General features: G+C 34.3%; 1 long non-coding RNA gene across 1 annotated transcript; it reads right to left on the bottom strand.

The window, feature by feature from the left end:
• Positions 1-1,548: 1,548 nt before the first annotated feature.
• On the bottom strand, positions 1,549-11,991 carry LOC145802108 (uncharacterized). Its single transcript, XR_014344446.1, has 3 exons — positions 11,774-11,991; positions 11,443-11,565; positions 1,549-1,836 (listed from the first exon to the last, which is right to left on the bottom strand). It is a non-coding gene; the product is annotated as an uncharacterized LOC145802108 (long non-coding RNA).
• Positions 11,992-20,610: the final 8,619 nt, after the last annotated feature.

Raw genomic sequence — 20,610 nt, 5'->3', positions numbered from 1 at the left:
TTCTTGTCCATTTGTTCTTACTATAGGAACCTCACATGTAAATTGCTAGAAGGAAAATAATATAAAAATCGACTTTTTAAACTTACTTTTTAGACCCAATGATGTGTCAATAAGATGATTAATTGATAATTAGAGAATATTTAATTATTAACTAATCATTTTCTTGACACATCACTGAGTTTAGAAAACAGATCTAACTTTTGAGCCTGAATAACAATGCTCTTATTAGAAACCAAAGGAGATTGACAACTAAAAAGAAAAAAAAAAACATTTATAGAATTGTTCACAAAGAGAAAATAGGGAATGCTTCCAAAGCATAATAGTCTTAAGATAGAGTCGAATCTCCCAAAGTCAACTACTAGAAGAGTTTGAACAGAATCATCTATAATTAACATCACTCCTGCAATAATTTTACATCAATTTAGCTAATTTCAATGGGAGAATATTTAAATGGATAATAATTACTATAATCAAAAAGTTTAAATAAATGGAAACATTTAAAAGCAAGCTTTTCATTGGCAATTTCCTCACAACATACACCATAACCCTACATATATAACATTGGTTTAATTATCCAATTCTAGTTATAGCAAAATTGGGATGAAGCAAGGAATGCAATTGCTAATATAATCTTCAAAAATATATGCCAACTTCCCACTTTTAGCGACACTAATATTTGTTGCAAATTCACCTATGCAAAATTCAAATCACATTCATTCAACCTTCAAATTTAATTAACAAATAAAAATCCATCAACTAATTCAAAATATAAACCTAATCTATTCAACAAAACATATCTAAATATCTAAAAAAAATCAAAACAATCCAACCCAATTATTCAAAGAAAATATATATGTCAAAATACAAGTGTTTGATTACAAATTACTATTCAATAATCTATATCAAAATATATTTTGTTCCATGAGCCCATCTCCATCATATATCTATAAAAGAACAAATATAAGAAAAAAAAGAGATATTTAGTCTAACATCCCTCTCCAACTTTTAGTAATAGGAGAGATCCACAATATTATTTTTTCGTAACCTAAGTTCTCTCACCTACATCCATATATCACACCTACTCTCTCATTCTCTCTTTTATCTCACATCCTCTCCCCCGCCTCACCCACATCCATACCCATACCCATACCCATACCCATCGAAATCATTGTCAAGACGGGTGATGATGGCTCAGACAATGGCCGACCCCAACACCGACGTCAACAATGCCATTGACAGTGAGCTTGTGTTGTCCTCGTTTGTGGTCATCGCACCCATCCTTCATGTAGCCAATAAGGTCGAAAAGGACAACCCTAGGGTTGCTTATATCTATGAGAAAGCCTAAGCCCTCTTTTACTCTCTATCTCTCTCTATTGATTTTGCTTGTGCTTTTTTAAATGAATGTTGTTAATCATATCAACGTACTTGGTGGTGATTCCAATGATATTTATGATGTTTTGGAAAGTTTAGTTAAGTGTATTGGGCTGTGCAAATTGAATTGTTTCATTTTGATTTCAAAACACATAGAAATTTCAAAACACAGAGAAATTGAGCAAACCAAAGAAATTGATATGACACATGCATAGCAGTGCTCGTGCTGATTAGAGTAGAACACACCTGAAGGCCTTTCCACTCTTTCACCAGATGGTCTAGCATTTAAAGTTGGTTTGGCTGTTGCTTGCTAAAGTAGACACGAGGAATAGACTTAATACATACACAGAATATGAAGTCAATTTCAAACATTACAACATATACAAGCATTGACCCTTTGTCTTGAATTGCCACCAATCTGAGGGGTACTTCAAAATTGTCCAATCAAAAACATAAACCAATAGCCTGCACAAGTATATCAAGGAATTAAATTTTAGGACAGCACTCTTAAAGAATATCAATAAATGAAACAGCCGATACAATTTGTCACCTGTGATATATGAATTTGCCTACAATAGTAATCAAATTTCAATCCTATTTCTGATCCGTTCATTTTAAAATGTTAGCAATCTGAAGACATTGAAAATGTCCAACAAAATAAGTGAAACGCCCTTTTTCTTTTTAATCAAAGCTCATTAATTCTCTTGTAAGGCACATAGTTTAAACTAAGTATTTAAATATTAGTAACTTTTTTAGTAGCTTATTTTTATTATTAAAAAATAAAAATAAAAAGATGATTCAGTATTAATCGTTATTGCCTATGTTGATTGATTCCAAAAATAGGCAAGGCATCTGTGGCAATTGTTTATCAGTAAATCACAACAATCAGAATTCCAATTCACCTAATAATGAAAATAAGTTAAGAGTTTTGCATGGAATTCAATGATGAGCCCAATGCATGCCCATTGAATTAACTAGTATAGAACTCTAAATTGGTAAAGTAGGAACCACAGAAAATATAGAAATGGAAGCGGAGGCTCCTCTTAACCAATTCCTACATTATCGAAGTATTTGCATTACATACCAACTTACTTTTTTGTAATAAAAACAATGACAGCGGTAATGTTAATAACAATGATAACAACAACAATATTTCATTTTTGCATCGTAATAATAACAAAAGAAACATAGCCTGCTCACTTCATTCCAGAAGATCATGAAGAAAATGGGTACTAGTTTTGGGATTAACACTTAGAGCAATATTTTGAAACTAGAACCCACTCAGTAGTTGGACAACCCAGACGATAAACAACAAAGCTTCTAAACATTGAAAGCCCCAAAGCCATTTTCCCCAAAATTTTATTTCTACTTTCCTTTCTCTTTGTTATCTCAAAGAGCAAATTAATCATTATACAAACAATAGCAATCGATGAAAAAAGCTCTTTGGAAGTACATTTTTACCTTAACCAACCACCAATCTGTAACACTGTAGAATTTTTTTTCCCCTGCTCGAGCACAAGAGTTGACACTCGAGCGGCCTTGTGAGGCTCCCAGTACTTTTGCAGTCTGTTCGAAATTCTGAGAGTTGTGAATTCCCGCTCGAGCGCAAGAGTGTTTGCTTGAGCGGTCGGCTTTGTTGGTCTGTTCGCCCGAGCGGAAGATTGGACGCTCGAGCGGTCTGCCTGGTTGAATATGAATTTCTAGGGCTAGTGGGATTGATTTTGACCTTTTATTATTGTGTTTGGAGCCTCCTTGTTTTATTTTGGGACATTGATGGAAGTGGTAACATGATGGCAAAGTAAGATTGGAAAGTAAGATTGGACCAAAAACTTTGACTTGGGTAATTTTCCTACGAACAGCCGTCACTCTTTTGCCTTTTTCCTTTTCCACACTTTGAATTTGGGTGTGAGGCTAGAACCATTGGAAAGCTTGTTTTGTGACGTCCCAAAAATCAAGAACAACAGATAATATATTAACCATTAAATACAGGGTTTATCTAAGGTTACAAGAGTAGGAAACGTCACTAATGAGTCCTTTAGCTAATAACCCAGCAAGATCTCAAGAAGGTCGGAGGAGTCAAAATAGCTTCCCTTCAAAGTCTAACCACCTTAGATAGCAAAGCTACCTTTTTGACAGATCTTGACAAGGTATTAACACAAGGGCTACATGAAATGTTATATATATACAAATGACAAAATCATGTCTTAAATACAACATGGGATCTATCACTTACAATCTCAAAACACGTTTAACATAACTAGTTCCTAACTCTCATAAGATAGCCATACATCCTCAAATACTTCAGCTTGACCAGCCTAATAGTTTTCAATACCTGGCATGAGACGACGTGAGCTTTGAATGCCTAGTAAACGCACACACACCCCATCCCTTTTTCCTAATCCAATACACCATCACATTTATAGCAAACAAGTAGTGAAGCATGATTTTTAAGTCAATAACATCAATTTCAATAATAGAGAAAAAGAACATGTCATTCAGATAGATAACAGGTTATAATGTTAGTGGTTAGTATTCTTGAAATCTCCCAAAGACATTTCATCCTCCCAACCACAAGAATTGGACACCGAACTATTCGGAACTCCCCCTTTTGTTGCTTTGTTGCAGAACTAACCTCGGATGCCTACCAACAGTTATATACCGCGTAGCGCCAATCGCAGGGCCTCAAAAGGGATAATGAAAAGAAAAAGGTTTTATCTCCTGAATCCAACCTTATCCTTCCAAAAAAGTTTTATCCGGACCCAACCTTATCTCACCAATCAAACCATCGCAAAGAGTCTGAATATGTCCATTCCATTCTAGGGTTTATGCGACAACCGCTTGCGCAAGACTTAACCTCCTAAATTATCATCTCTTCATTATTCAAGTGATCGAAAACCCAATACCGTCCCAATTAAGTTTTCCGTTTGGATCAATGTTTTAAGTCAAGTTAGAACAAACTCAACAAGATAGTAATATCCACATAAACATGAGCATCATTAAAATGAAGAAGATAAGGAACACCAAGACATGATCATAAACTAATAAGCATATTCATGTACACAAGAGCATAAAACACCCATGTAAAACTAAATTTCCAGATTCAATACCATTTAAAGATTAAAATCGAAAGGGCTATTTCAGATATTTCCCAAACCTAGCCTTCCTATGGTTTGTAGAGAATTTAATCTAGTTTTCAGAACATGTTTCGGAAATGTGAAAGTTGGCTGTAAAATTTTGGTTATTTAAGAAATGTTCCAGCGCTGTCCAGATTCATCGACCGTTACAAAAATTAGATTTTCTTACAAATCGCTCACTCGTTTTCAATGAAACCAATTTTAGTTGAAAGATAACTCCTTAAGGAAGCTTTTGACATAAAATGGAGGTCCAGAAGATTTTTCTAAATTTTTCTAGAAATTTTGAAAGTTGACTGTAAAATGGATTTTTCTAGCACAGTTCTTGCAACAAGAAAGTTGGTGAGAAAAGAGGTCAACTAGGGGAAATTTTCCACTTATCTTGTGATGAAAACTTGCTAAATAATATGTTTTAAACTCAGAAATTTAAGGTGAAAGTGTGCCTTTGGAAATTTTGAGAGTTTGATGTGGAAAAAGGTAGTCTTATACCGATTAAGAGAAATACAAGAAGGGTAGAATCAAGGCTCAACTTCTTTCATTTCTAACACAAGAATACCATCAAAACACATCTGAAATGAATGTTTAAATCTTCTAAGAGCATGTATTTGAAAAAGGAAAATAAAAGAGAGAGTTGTGTTGTGGCTTACTCAAATGCTTATGGAACTAGTTTTGCAAGACTTGCTCTCTTTCTCTTCTTTCTCCCTCCCACAAGCTCACTCTCCACTCCTCTCCCTCTCTCTATGACATGTGGGTGTGTGGGTGTAGTGTTTGATGTTCATATAGATTGTAATAACCCTCACGCTATCCTAACCATACTCATATGCATTCATGTGATTCTGTCTTGTAAGCTTGCATTTCAAGTCTTGTCCTTGTTCGTTTAAGTGTTACAGCATGTTTTGTACCTTGCTTGGTGTGAGTTTAGCCGAGGTCATCTTCAGTCTAGAATTATCTTGGAACCACTTTGTTTGACCTCTACTTTCGCCCTGACATATTGGCCGAGATGTCATTATCTAGGCCGAGGTGTTCATCACCAAGGCCGAGGTGTGTACCATCTAGGCCGAGATGTTACCTTTGCACCTAAGTGATCTTGTCCCGGAGTGGTATGACCTAGACCGAGGTGTGGCACATCTAGGCCAAGGTGTGGCGCAGCTTAGTCAAGTGTTGTCCTTCCTAGCTGAGATCATTGTTCCCTTACTTGCCGATGCCTTACTTTTAGCCGAGATCATTGCCTACCGAAGTGCCCATGCCATCTTGCTTGTTGAACACACTTTGTCATAGTCTTGTCTTGTCACTCAGCCACCTTTTTTAGTAGCACCAACCAGTCGCTGCCACGTGCCCCTGCAGAGGGTTAAGTCAGCTGACAGACCCAGAACATATACATTTTTGTATTGCATCTTTGCCTTGTAGAGAGAGAGGCTCTAGGAAGAAGAAGTCTTAGAGTGAGAGAGTAGACTTTCGAGCTTGATTTCTAGAGATCAAACCGTTAGATTCGTGTATTGAGGTTAAATTCTTGATTCACTCTTGTCGCTCTTATTGATCATCCAGCTGCATTGCACAATCGAACCTGTTCTGCTTGTTATGCATTGGTTTAAAGTTGGTTTTAGAAAGAGAAGATAGTGTTCATGTGTTTTTGAAGAAAAAGTCTTGTTTGATCCAAAAGTTTGCATTAAGATTCATGTTTTGTGTTTGTTCTCACAAGATCCTTGAATATGGGCACCTAGGTCCATGTATTTGAATTCATAGCATGAAATCTCAGATTTTGTAATAGCAAATTTTGATCTTGCATTCATCTTCTTCATGTTCATGTTCTTCAAGAGAGGGAAACCCAGATTTTCCCGACCTCATTTCCTTGAATGTGGCCATCGAGGCAACACCTCGGCAAGGAGGTGTGGGACCTCGGCCTAGACCTAGTAGTCGCCTAGCATATTTTCCCGAGATGAGAAACAGTGTCTTGTTTTGACTTAGCTTGGTTTTGAAAGATGCCGAGATCATCTGTATGCATGTGAATTTGTTTGAAAGTGCATTCAACAGACTTTGCCATGTGTTTGTAGGACTTGGACTTGCCTTGACCCCGACGTCTGAAGAACTATGTGAGTGGTATCTTTAATAAAGTTATGTTATTAAGTTTTGATAACGTTTCGCCTTGCTTGTTTTGGAAAAGTATTTTGTGAAGCATGAATGATGATCCCTATTTTGTATACCAAGTATTAGCCTCGTTTTGAATGACAATCTTGAAAAGTCCGTACGTGCTAGGGGACTATAAGAATTTGTAGCACAATCTTGAAAAGTCCGTACGTGCTAGGGGACTATAAGCATTTGTAGCACAATCTTGAAAAGTCCGTACATGCTAGGGGACTATAAGCATTTGTAGCACAATCTTGAAAGTTCGTACGTTCTAGGGGACTCTAAGCATTTGTAGCACAATCTTGAAAGTCCGTACGTGCTAGGGGACTATAAGCATTTGTAGCACAACCTTTGTTAATGTCATCCCTTGGAACTCGAAGGACTTTAATTGTTGAGACTTGAAAGATTTGTTAGACCAACTTGATTCGCCCTTGGATTTTGTACTAGATGTGTTATGCTTTGATTTGATAAAGATTTTGGATATCATTCATGTAAACCCCTTTATTATTTGTACCATTCACTAAGTATCCAAGCTCACCCCTCTCTATATATATGTAGGTGACGAGCAGGACGGCGGTAACGCCTAGATGTACTTGCTACTTGTTTTGGATTATGCACTTTTGCCGCATCTTGAAGATTATGCTTCTTAGTTGTATTTCATTGTATTTTGTATTTGATGGCTAAGAAGCCTTTTGATCAAGATGTATTTTTGTACTTCATTTGTTGTATTAAAGCTATGTAAAGATGTATGCCCTTCCATTTAAACTTATGCACTGCTCTTATGGACTACTTAGCTTGAAAGTTATTGCTTCCGCATTTGTAAGCCCCATATGTATACTCTGATTGTGTGTGAATTTTGAGAGTCGGCCTTCGGTAATCACGAATTACTGGCCATCATGGCACCATTCTACTAGGGGCGGAATGGGGTCGTGACATAGATGGAGGACGGTGGTGTATTTATAGGAAAAATGGTGTGAATTGTCTAAAATGTCATTTGGTTGAAATGTAATGGAATTGAGTTGTATTTAGTTCGAATGAAATGGAATAGTGGATGATTAGGACCTTAATTATGTATTTAATTATGATCTAGTTAGGCTTAAGTCTAATTCAATCCATTCTAGTTACAAGTACATTAGATATATACATGTATATATATATATATATAATTGGTACCAAAGTCATAATTATTTCCATGATTCAAGGGATTTGTCTCTAAAGTACAATGATTATAGCCTAGGAGGTATGATGGCTAGCCATGTGCTCAAGATTTTGGGGGATTTTCCTATTTATTTTGTGTACAAATTCCATAGATATTGTGTACAAAAGATTTGATGAATAAGAGGTACAAATATATATATATATATATATATATACAATGGTACTAACTTTGGGTCAATTTGTGATTTAAGTAAAATATGAGGGCTAAGGCCTTAATTTTTGAATTGGAACATTTATTTTAGTGTAGAATTAAATTAAATTGGGCTTAGAGAGTCTAATTTGGTTTGGATTTCTTGTTACGAACAAAAACGCGATCAACCGACGAACATGATAAAGACCGGAAAAGCATAGGGTTTCCAAGTGGTAATTTCATGTTTAGGGAGTCTATTAGAGTATTAGAAATTATTTCTAAGCTTCCAAAATCGATTAGGGTTTGCGGTTTTTTGTTGGCACATGTATTTTGATCCTAGGGTTGCAATTAATTAAGAAATTGAGGGACTTCAAGGAAATAATTTTAAAGTAAGGGACTCAATAGGGTTTACAAAAGTTAGGGGTCTCACATGTTTCCGGGGCTTCGATTTGGACACAAGAACGACCTAAAACAGAGTCCGGATGAGAGAGTTATGTATGTTTGAACTTTTAGCATCTGTCTTGGAAGCAAGTACGCTTGAGAGTAGAAAGTGGCGCTCGAGCGGACTGCGCGAATTCAGCAACTTGAAAAGTGATTTTCTAGGTCATTCTTTGCACTTTCCTTTTTCCTCTTCCTTCCTCTTACCTTAGGTCCGAAAACCCTAGATTTTTTACCCAAATACCTTCCATTCCCCAAAGTTTTGGCCAAGATCTCTTACCAGAAAGTGAAGAATACATGAAGCTCAACATTTTCAACCGATTGGATTTTGGATTTTCGAAAGGATGCTCTTGATCTAGATTCTTTGCTTGGTCTTTGAGGTAGAGATTTCTAGTTCTTCCTTAATACTCTCATTTATAGATAAATTTGTGGTATTTTCTTTATATAAATACAAAATTTATGTTTTTAAACATATTGTGATAAATCATGAGATTGAGGGTTTAGGGTTTGAAATGTTGGGGTTTAATTTTTGGATTATGATTATGGGCTTATGAAATTGGGTGTATAATTAATAGAAGAATTGAAATAAAAAGTGTTTGGGTGAAGAGCTTTAATTTCTCTTAAAACTTTAGCTTGGTACATGAAGACAATTAATGGTTTTGCCTAAAATAAAAGTAGAATCATGAAATTAAGGTATTGAATTACACATATACAAGTTTAATTGAATTTTGAAAGTGTTTGGAAATAATGTCAAATTTTCGATTGAACTCTTGTTGTGGACCTTATAAATCATGTTATAATATGAAACCAAATTTGGGGGTAAGAATTAGTAATGGTATGGATGACATGAGCCTTGGGATGAAATGATGAAATGGAGATTTAAGAGTTCACCTTGAATAATGTTAAATTGAATTGTGTTGAATAATGTTGAATTGAATTGTGTTGAATTATATTAAATTGTGTTGAATTATGTTGAATTGTGTTGAATCATGTTGAGTTGTGTTGAGTTGAGTTGAGTTGTGTTAGGTTATGTTGAGTTTGGGTTGAGTTGTGTTGGGTGGTGTTGTGTTGGTACCCGCGCGGGGAGTTGAAAAAGGTTTTTGGGCATCCATACAATCCCGCCGTATAATAGACAGCAAATGTGGGGGTGGTTTTGAATTAAAGGTGCCCAAATGCCCTGTCTAGGCTTATTGCTGGACGAATGTGGGAAAAATATTTTTGGGTGTCCACATAGTCCCGCCGTATAATAGCCGACAAAAGTGAGAAAAAAAAATGAATGTTTTTTTTTTAAAGTTGAAAATGGTTTTTGGGAGTTCACTTCCCGCTGTATAATAGCCGGCAAAAGGTGGAAGGTGTTAAGAATTGGGTGCCCGCTATCCCGCCGTATCAAGTCAGCAAAAAGTGGAATGTGTTGAGAAATATGTTGAGTTGGTGATAGTATGTGTGAATTGTGATAAACTTATGAAATTACAATTTGATGTGTACTTTGGTATGGAGGGGAAATGCATATGGTAATTATTTGAAAAGAATGGATAATAAAATAGTAAATGGATAAGGGATTGGTGATAATGAACTCACCGGGTTGTTTGTACCTATAAAGAAAGATTAAAACTTTTGTATTTGTAATTAATTGAGAAATTGAATTAAATGGGTTTATTATTCTTGTGTTATGTTGAATTATAATTAATAATGCAAATGTGGATGTGATGTAATTGTTAGACAAGTAGTTGAGTGTAGGAGAATTGTTATCGAATAAAAAGGAGATTGGGATTTTTACGTTACGGAGTTATAGTAATAAATGATGGACAAGCAGGAACGGAGTGTATGAGGGGTGTTTTTGAGTATTAAGGGAACTTGAACTCTGAGGTTGAGGTTATGGAGATATAATAATTGTGAATTTCAGAAGGGAATGAAAAGAGGAATATTAAAATGGAAATGAAATTAAGAATATTTTGAAATTGGGTTAATAAATTTAAAATGATGTTGTTCCTTGGGCATATTTGTTTGAAAAAAGGAATTATGGTTTTTCTGATGGTGAGGAATAAGTTTTAAAGATGAAAGGTTTCTTTAAAACGTTCAAATAAATTTTGAGAAAATAGTACTCTACATATAATATTTTGGAAATTTAAAAATGTTACTTTAGTATATGATATCACTCTGCATGCATGATCATTTCTATTTATGGGTTAGTTATTGTTGTAGAACTACGAGATCCCTACTGGGCAAATCTTCATCCCTTGTTGTTTTATTTGTTTTTCAGGAAAAGGCTTTGGATTCACAGTTGAAGAGTTAAGAAGTCCATAAGTCTGTTTGTGTAATTTCGTTGTAGATGTGAAGGAAGTAAATGTGGTGTATTGATAGTTGTAATTATTTATTTGTAGCTCCGCGATGGAAGCTTAACATTTATTATTGTTATTGTTGTGTTCATTGAGAGAGATAATATGTATTATTTTGTTTCTATTACTCAAGGGTAATAGATATATATATATATATATATATAATGGACCTAAATTACAGGTTTTGGTAATGTTTCCGAGTAATTAAAATTTGAGGCGTTTAAACAAACATTTTCATTTTTAAACCTGAATAATGAGCAAACGAACCAATAAATACCATGAAATCCACATATTAAAAAACCAAACAAAAAAATAAATTAACATCATATGCTTGTTTTAACTGATAATAATTTAATGAATCCAAAAATTCGAAACCTCATACCTGAAGATTTATAAATTGAATCCGAAGTCAATCTCATAATGAGCATTCACCAAGTAGTGTTCAACAAACAGAGAAAGATTGACAAGACAGTTTGATAAGTAATTATGCAGTCCTTAGACTTGAGTCTTGAAAATCCTTTCCTCTCCATTTGATTTTCAATTTGAAAACATTTTTCCACTCACCATGGTAAACATGTTAACACTTAAATTAATAGAAATTAACATTGCAACAATTCTTATTTAAATATTTACTAAGAGCTATATTCCGTAGTTATCAACAATTACTAAAGTGATGGAAAGAAGCAAAATTCACCTAAGATGTCGAATATCTATAAAGAGGACCAAAAGAGAGATCCATTCTTGTCTGGAGCTTGCTGTTTGTGAATAGGACCTATCAATCAGCATTGTGATGAACCAAAGTCGCAGCCAAGAGTACCTAAAGTAGCAAGCAGAGGCAATTCTGCAAAGTTAGGGCATGAACCTTTCAAATTCAAACTTTACCAAAAATTAAAATCAAATACAAATGTCAATCAGACCAAAAACGAAAATCAAATACAAAAGCAAATCAGAACTAAAATAAAAATTAGATTTGAATTTGAGATAGAGCAGGCACAACTTGTGAGATAGAGATTGAGATGGCACACCTTCTGAGACAGAGTCCTCGAGAGAAGAGCTTTTGATAGAAAGCTCCATGGAATTTCAAGGAGTTCTGTGAGAAAGATTGAGAGCTAGGGCTCGTATTCGTTAAACTTCGACAATGGAGATTGATGCTAGAGTGAGAGCACCAGAGAAAGAGACAAAAGAGTGAGAGCAGAGGCAAAGGATTGATCGCTCAAGGGTGAGGGTTTAACCGGTTGCTCCAGTTGCCTATATTTAACCATTAAATATTTTTATGGCTAAGATGATATTTGAGTAATCTAAGGTCATGTTTGATTCACAAGATTAATAGTGAGGTAATAATAATCTTATCAAATTAGTGTGGTATTCACTATCCCACCCCTACCCTATTACCAATAATCTTACAAATTTGTTGGATTAATTAACCATTAGATTAATAATCCTAAACCAAAATGTCAAAACAAACATAGCATAATTGGACCCACGGATTAATAATTCCAATCCCATGCTTTAATCCTTCCAATCAAACATACCCTAAGGCCATGTTTGTTTGGGCGGACTGGATTAGCATTCCCATGACTAATAGTCCTAGGATTACGAATCCGTTGGATTATGTATCCTATTTTAACTAATAGTCAAGTTTAAAATAATTAGTCCGTACTTCAATTGTTTAACCAAACATTAGATTAATAATTTTATTGGACTATTAGTCCAATCCCAAGCTCATGTCCACCCAAACAAACATGGCCTAAGGGTTTAGAATGAAGGTGCATATGGTGTACAACCCTTAAGGGGTTGCAGACCCAAACACTACCCGAACTATATACAAGGAAAATTACTATTTTTTAAAATTCAAAAGCCTAACTCTCATACATTTTCCATACGATATCATTATTTATTGAACCCACTTAACAGCTTATACCTGACATCCACTAAGAATGGCTTGACTTTGCATCCCTGTCTTTACAGTATCAATTGGATTGGATGTGTGATTCCTTCCCCAAAAGCAACAGCAATACCTCCCCACAATAATTCTCTCCATACTTTAACCACAACACACATTCAGCTCAACACTCTCTAATGCCACAAATACATAATAACCAATCATTTTAACACATCTAAAAAACAAAATTACATGATCCTCAATAAAAGATCAGATGTGAAATCAACTAGACAAGGAGGATATATATTAGATATTCAAACTACTACAAATTTACAATAGGCTCAAACAAATTTACAACAGGTATTGATAAGATTAGATCAAGAGTGAAAGGAGGAATCTGCATGTCATATTAATTCCACATCATAAATGATTCATAATGTGAACCATCATCATGTTAATTACTCAAAGGTAAAAAGCACAATGGTAATAAAAAAAAGGAAACAAATAGTATACAAGCCAAGCAATCACTCAAGACTTACCATGAATGGACTGGAATATAAAGGCAGCTGAAATATAAAGGTGAGCCAAAAAATTAGAAAGTGAAATCAAATACCTCTGAAATTTCTGAAGTGGATTGAGTATTAATGGGATATAATCAGGGAGGTCCTGTCATCAAAATAAGAATTGAATATTTCAGGAACTTGAGATGCACGTAAAAATGAAAAATTATCTAAAAGCTATATTTGAATTTGAATCTAGAAAAACGTCATGAAGCTTTGCTTGACTTTCTAAGGTTTGATCATGTAGTTTATAACAGAACAGACCCAAACAATTTGATGAATACTAAAAGTTGATGTCATGTCCATTGATCAAATGGCACGTGACCTATTACTTCAAGAAAAATCCAGCACTACTTGGTTGTCCTTTTTAGCTAGGGTAACTAACAATTTTCATAAACATCCGCTTAAATGGCATAACATATACCTTAGTTAAGTAATGATACATGAATTGGATATAATGCATGGGCTCTAATGCCATGTATCCTATCATAATATTGGCAGCCACCAGCACCGTAAAGACCGAAGATTTTTTTTTTACAAGTCAACAAAATTAGTTAACTAATCCACATCCATAATTTTGCAAAGCGTTGATTAACTAATCGATTGGAAGAATTGGCCACTCCAATCGATTGTCCAATTGATCGGATGGCTTCGCCAACACTTATCCATTCACCAATCGATTGGAAGGTTTGTCCACCACCAATCGATTGTGCAATTGATTGGATGGATTGGCCAACACTAATCAATTGTTCAATAAAAATTATAAACATTCATGCTACCATGCCTCCTAATGTTCTAAGACTAGGAAAAAATCATATTCGGTGTATTTGGTTTCAATTTTCTAAATTTAATTTTTTTGAAAATTGAGTTTTTTATTTTTCTTGTTTTTTTTTAGTAAATATTTTTTAAATTTTAAGCAATTTTTTTTTTTTTACTTTTTTAGATGCACGTTACTTAGATGTATCTAAATAGTAAAATATTTGTGAAAAAAATATTTTTAAAAATTAATAAATACACAAAAATATGAAAAATCTACTGAATTTTCATTTTTTTTTTTTGTTGTTGGTATCTTGGTATTTAGTGAATTTTTTAAAGATTTTTTTCACAAATATTATACTTTTTAAGTGTATTTATGTTAGGTGCGTCTAATAATTTTTTTTTTTTTTTTTAAATGCTTAAAATATTAAAAAAAATCAGTGAAAGCAAAAAAATACAGAAAACGAAAAAGTAGAATTTTTAAAAAAGTGAATTATGGAAATGGAAACCAAACAGAGTGATTACTATTTTCCTTTATCCATTATCTTAGAGAGCAAATTATTCATCAAACAAACAATAGCTACTAATAAAAGAAAAAAAATGAAGAGACTCAATTTTCTAAAGTATAATCAGTTATATTCTGTTACAAAAATTCCACGACTACTCTTCATATGGTTTCAAACCAAAAAACACTTTCTTTAAATAAAATAAATAAATATAAATCCCATATTTAGGTAGAGTATGATAAATTTAAAGCTAACAACAACGGCAAGGCCTAGAAGACATTCACCATATTACAAAAACAAATTGTCAACTCTTCTCTCCACTTTTCGAAGTAAAACCATTGATACCAAAATCGATAATAAAATCTAAAAATTAATGGGGAAATTGCAATTCATTGTAAGTTTTCAAAAAAAAATTGGAAATCGATGATAAAGCTTATCAACTTTAATAATTTAAGTGATAAAGTTTCCCAGGATTTTTGCAAATTTTTTTTTTTTTTATCTTAACACTGATTTGCAATTTCCCCAAAATTAATTTCAATAATTAAGTGTCACAGATAGAAAATACTTAATGGGTTACAATCCAAATGCGACGAAACAAAAATATTAAAAAAAAAAATGACTTACCTTGCAATTTTCGTGAGCAATCTTGGTGGAAATTTTGGAAAGACACTAAGGCTATGTTTGGAACGATTTTGGAAATAGTTTTCTACCCACACATTCTAACTTCACATTTGGATACTCCTTTCAAATTGTATTTCCACAACCAAGATAAAACTCTACAGAAAACTCTGTCTCAGGTGCGATTTTCAAATTTTTTTTTTTTTTTCAAATTTGGCTTAGCCGGTCGTCCCACCGATCGTCCGACCGGTTGACTGGAATAGTGCAATTTTTTTTTTTTGCTGCAATTGACCTATATTAATTTTTATATATTCGAAAAAAATATTTTTCGAATTTTTAAATTTTTTTTGTGTTTTGATATAATTTTGAGTTATATGTTTGGTTATGAGTTGTAAGTTTTTATATCAAATATCATTTGCCACATCAACAATTCCCCACTCAATTTAAAACTCTTTTCAAAATTCTTTCACCAAACAAATTTTTTACACTCAAATTATAATTCCAAAACTCACAAACTCAAAATACAAGTCCTACTCTCAAATCATAGTTAGAAAACTCTACCAAACGCAACTTAAGATTTTTTATCCTCAATCAGGCACAAGGTCATTCGCTATTTTAATTCATTTTCATATAAGACAATTAGCGAATGACCCGTGCCTAAAGACATTCCAAAAAGGGAAGAAAAAAAAAATCTAAGCATGCTTTCTATGAATTCTTGCATACCCAATCTCATGAATCGTTGGTATGATTGCAAATAAATATATCAAATGGGTTATGAGTTCGAAAACAGTTATGATTAAAAATTATATCTCGATGCAATAGAGACAAGGTGACAATTAAATGACATAGCTACATATATGCAAGTATATCTCAATGCTTGCACCAAAATTTTCTTTGCTTTCTATCAAGACTCAGTGCGTCGTCTTTGAAGCCAAAAGAGAGACAAGCTGACATTCCCCCATTGAAACCACGCAAAAAAACAGAGTGATGTTATTAGCACCTATCAAAATTCTTTAGACCCCCCATTTCTTTGGACCCCAACCTTAAACCCTAAATTTTAATAATATTTTTTTAGACATTCCACTTATTACCAAATCTATCCATATTCATAATATTTTCACAATGAAATGCACACCCACCTAATTTTTCATCCCTCTCCTTCCCTGACTCACTCAATCTTCAGAGTTTGGAGCTTTGGTCCAGTATAGAATTCTTGGACCCCAACCCTTCATCACTCTCGTTGTCGTCTCGGCCGTCAACGGAGCATTCCGACGACTCTCATCTTCTCTGAACGCTCTCCGTATCGCCGAATCAGTAACCTCTTATCCTCTCATCACCATCTTCTTCGTTGCTTTTTGTATCTTCGTCATCGCTGAGATCGATCGAAGATACTCCAATTTCTATGGGATTTGTATAACCGTTTGCAAGATGAGGAAAAATAGAATCATCATCTGAATCACCATCAGAATTATCGTCTGAATCGCCATCAGAATTCTGAATGTAGCCCAAAACAATTTGTTCACCACTGTGTAGCCAAAAAAATATATTTTGTTCAGAACTGTTTTGTCGAACAATAATGATCCTGTCAGCACTGTATGTCCGAACAAAATTTGTTCATCACTGTGTAACTTGAATCCATTCCAATTCACAACTTAAAATAACATGAATTAAATCCATTCAAAATACATAACTTAAATCCATTCCAATTTACTCTTTTCCATTCTAAGTTAGTTTAACAAAGAAAATTACATAACTGACTATCTGCATTAATGTTCGAAACCTATGTATTCAACGAAAGGATTATGTTCAGTACTGTATTACCGAACATAATTCTAACAGTCAACAAACCAGTACTGAACAGCTCGAACGAAACAAGAACAACCGAAAACGACTGAGAATATTAATGCAAGACAGATAAACTTATAAGATGATGAAATATACGTTATACTTGAAGCAAAACTTTCAAGTTCGATAGCGTTGATGATGGTAATGAAGATGACACATTCAAGATTTAAGATGATTATGAAAAATAATAGATTTAGGGTTTATGTTAGTTGGTTATGAAAAGCAATAGGTTTAGGATTTATAAACATAGAATACGTATAGTTGGAGTTGGAGTTGGGGTTGGAGTTGGAGGTGGGGGTGGGGGTGGGTGTCCAATATTATAGAGTATTAATTTTTATTGATAGGTGAGTGTTCCATTTAATAATGTCTTTTAATGTAATTTTACTTTAGGTTATAATTGTAATAAAACAAAATTATAAAATGAAGGGTCCAAAGAAGTTTGACAGGTGTTAATAGCAGCACTCAAAAAAAAAAGGGGGGGGGGGGCAATCTTCATGAGCAAAATCTCAATCAACCATAAGCAACTAAACACACCTTTCATTCAAGCCAAGCATGGCCAAAAGACTTTTTGCACCAAAGCATTCTATCAAACAATTTGTAGGCGATGAATGAATAAGTGACTACTTACATATGCCAATCAATGGAGAATGAATCAAAACAATTTGACCTCGTATACTAGGGCTCCATTTGTAGGCGATGAATCAATTAAGGCTCCATTTGTTTTGACTAAAAACATTTTACTCATTTTCCGTTGTTTGGTTGAACAAAAAGTAAAGTAAAACATTTTTGAGAAAAATATTTTTACATTACTTTCCCAAAAATGACTTGCCTTTAAAAATTCCGTAAGTCAATTTTTATAAAGTGGGCTCTCACTCAATACCTTTTCAACGCATTTAGCCTTTTCAAATAAATATCTTAGTTCACTAAAAATTTATAAATGACACTTTATTGAATCAAAATTCCTTGTTTAGGAAATAAAATGTTTTTGTTTCAAGTGTTAACCAAACACCGAAAAACAAAAGCAAAAACATTTTTGATGTGTAAAATCAATTTACAAGAGAAATATTTTTTTATGTAAAATATTTTACGTCGAAACAAACGGAACCTAAAAGCAGGGAATATGATATACAAATTAATGAAAAACCAATGATCAGCTGAACAAATTCTACAATTTAACAAGGACAAAAGTCCCAATTATGCCAAATCCAATTATTTCCTAAACCAACTTTACCTTTTCTCTAAACATGTCATGATTAATTCAAACACACACACACACACACAAAAATGCCCAAACATTCAATCGTGATCTTTCTCAATACACCAACATCATGAAAGTAATGGACAGATAAACTGAGAGAAGGAAGAGAGAAACTCACCAATCTAAGTTACTTCATGCTAAACAATACTAAAAAAAACTTTTCAAGTTTCTCATTATAAATGAAGCTATATAGTATTTTAAAAAGTGAAGTGATTTCTCTTAACAATTACGATTTGCATAGAAAGGAAGATCAATCTTTCTTGCATAATTTACCTATAACAGAACTTCAAGCTACGTCTCGAATTCTAGCTATGATAACAGGGTCTTTTCCATGTGTCTCGAATTCTAAAGACCTATCTCTCTCATAGAAATGAGAGAGTGCTTGTGCATAATAAGCAAATATAAAAACCATTTCAATATCAGAGAAACCTTTTCGTAGAACTGAATTCAAAATCATTTCATAGAAATGGGCTAAGCTTTCATAGAAACCATTTCAAAAAATAGAGAGAAGAATAGGAGTGGCGTTACCTTGGCTAAAAGGCACTGTTTTCCCGAGTTGCTTGTTTAAAACCCTTTTCGTGGCTAAATTGAACCCCTTTTATGGTAACTATAGCGACCCCGGTCTTTACCCATCTGATTATTGTATCCGGACTTAGGTTCCGTAGATTCTGTCATTGTATATTGTTGTTGTTGTCCTTTATTTTCTCATTTGGAATTATAGGATGTGTTGGGCAGGTTTGTTTCAGGTTGGTTGGGTTTAGAAACCAAGTCTTGCTGTCCAGGTTTTTGGTTGTTCGCTCAAGCGAGATGTCTTTTTGGTTCTTCACTCGAGCTGGGGTTTGGTCGCTCGAGCGAGAGTTGGCGTCCAGTATGGACCTGTAGCTTTGCATTCTTGGCTCGAGCGAGCTTTTCTTCACTCGAGCGAGTTAGTTCATCCTTCGCTCGAGCTATAGTTCTTTCGCTCGAGCGTGTGTCTGGTTACAGACCTGAGGGTTTGAGCTCTTCGCTCGATCGAGCTTTCTTTCGCTCGAGCGAGCTTTTGGGTTGTTGGCTCGAACAAGGATTCCTTGGCTCGAGCGTGGTTTCTCTGTGTCTGGTCGCTCGAGCGACCTAGTCTTCGCTCGAGCGAGCTTGTCCAGTTTATATACACAGCAGCGGGATTTGATCAGTCTTTTTCATCTTATTTTGATTCCAAACCCTAGGTCCGACTTCTCTTTCTCTCTACTCACCTTCTCTCTTAGATTTGATCCACTTAGGGAGTGTTTCTACCCTAGATCCTTCATTAAAAAAGATAGAGTGAGTTGAGGGCTTCCATTTAATTTGAATAGTTGGCGATTTGGAGCACTTTGGTATTTGGGGTATCATCTCTGTCTTCTCCTTTTGGGTTGTTTTCTTCAAGGTAGGGATTTCCTACTCCATTTTATAGGTTTTGCTCTAAGTTTTGGTATATTGATATGTTGGGTTTACTTTGGTAATTTTTGGGAAAACCCTGGTTGTAATATTAAATTAATTTGTAAAATTAATTTAAGGGAATTGGGGAATATGGCTAAATTCATTGTATTGGGGGAAAATATTGAGTAAATGGTGTAGTTGGTTAGTTTAATCACTCACCTATGAAAATGTTGGAATTATGTTAGTTGATGCATTTATTTCCTGTTTAGAAATAACTGTTTTGGGCTATCGGTGGAGGATAGTCGTGATTGTTGTAGACATTGCATGTGGATTAGGAACAACTGAAACTAATCACATTGGTTAAGTCATTAACTTTGACTATTGCATTGATACAGAAAATATGTGTATTGATTGAGCATTGCATTTGCATACATTGTTTTGTGTGGGAGGAGATAGGGGATGTACTCCACGGTTTAGGGGAAGATAGGGGATGGACCTGTAAACCGGATTTTGTTTGGGAGGAGATAGGGGATGGACTCCATTAGCATCACTTTTATGTGTGCTTATTATATAGAAGTGTTTTTATTGATACAGCACTAAAATGTGTATCAATCTGGAAGTATGAAGTGTTGTGAATTGAGCTTGAGTCTCATTTGTTTGTTGATATTGAAAGGATGTGAATATGGTATATGTAATTCACTGTTGTAAGTTTGGCCAGGTTCTGAGCCATGTTGATAAAATTGGAAAGTAAATTGTATCTTAGACAATAGTGTCATGAGACTGTAAAATGAAGTGGTTAATTATCTTGGTTAACCATCTGTCAAATACTTTTGCTTTATTCATTTCTTATATGTGGTTTAGTATGTTTCTACTAGGCTGTGGCTCACCCTTTATGGGAACATCATTTTCAGGTTCAGGTGATAAACTACCTCCAAGGACTTAGCTTGGGAGGGTTTGGCTTCTGGATTGAAGAAGACTACCTTTAGTTAATTGTCTTAATTATTAATACATGTAAACATTCAAGCCTAGGGCTTTTCTTGTATTG

This window comes from Camellia sinensis, chromosome 11 (genome assembly GCF_055761805.1).
Source record: "Camellia sinensis isolate YWXY chromosome 11, ASM5576180v1, whole genome shotgun sequence".
NCBI lineage: Eukaryota > Viridiplantae > Streptophyta > Magnoliopsida > Ericales > Theaceae > Camellia > Camellia sinensis.
This window is presented reverse-complemented; position numbering and strand designations above follow the sequence as displayed.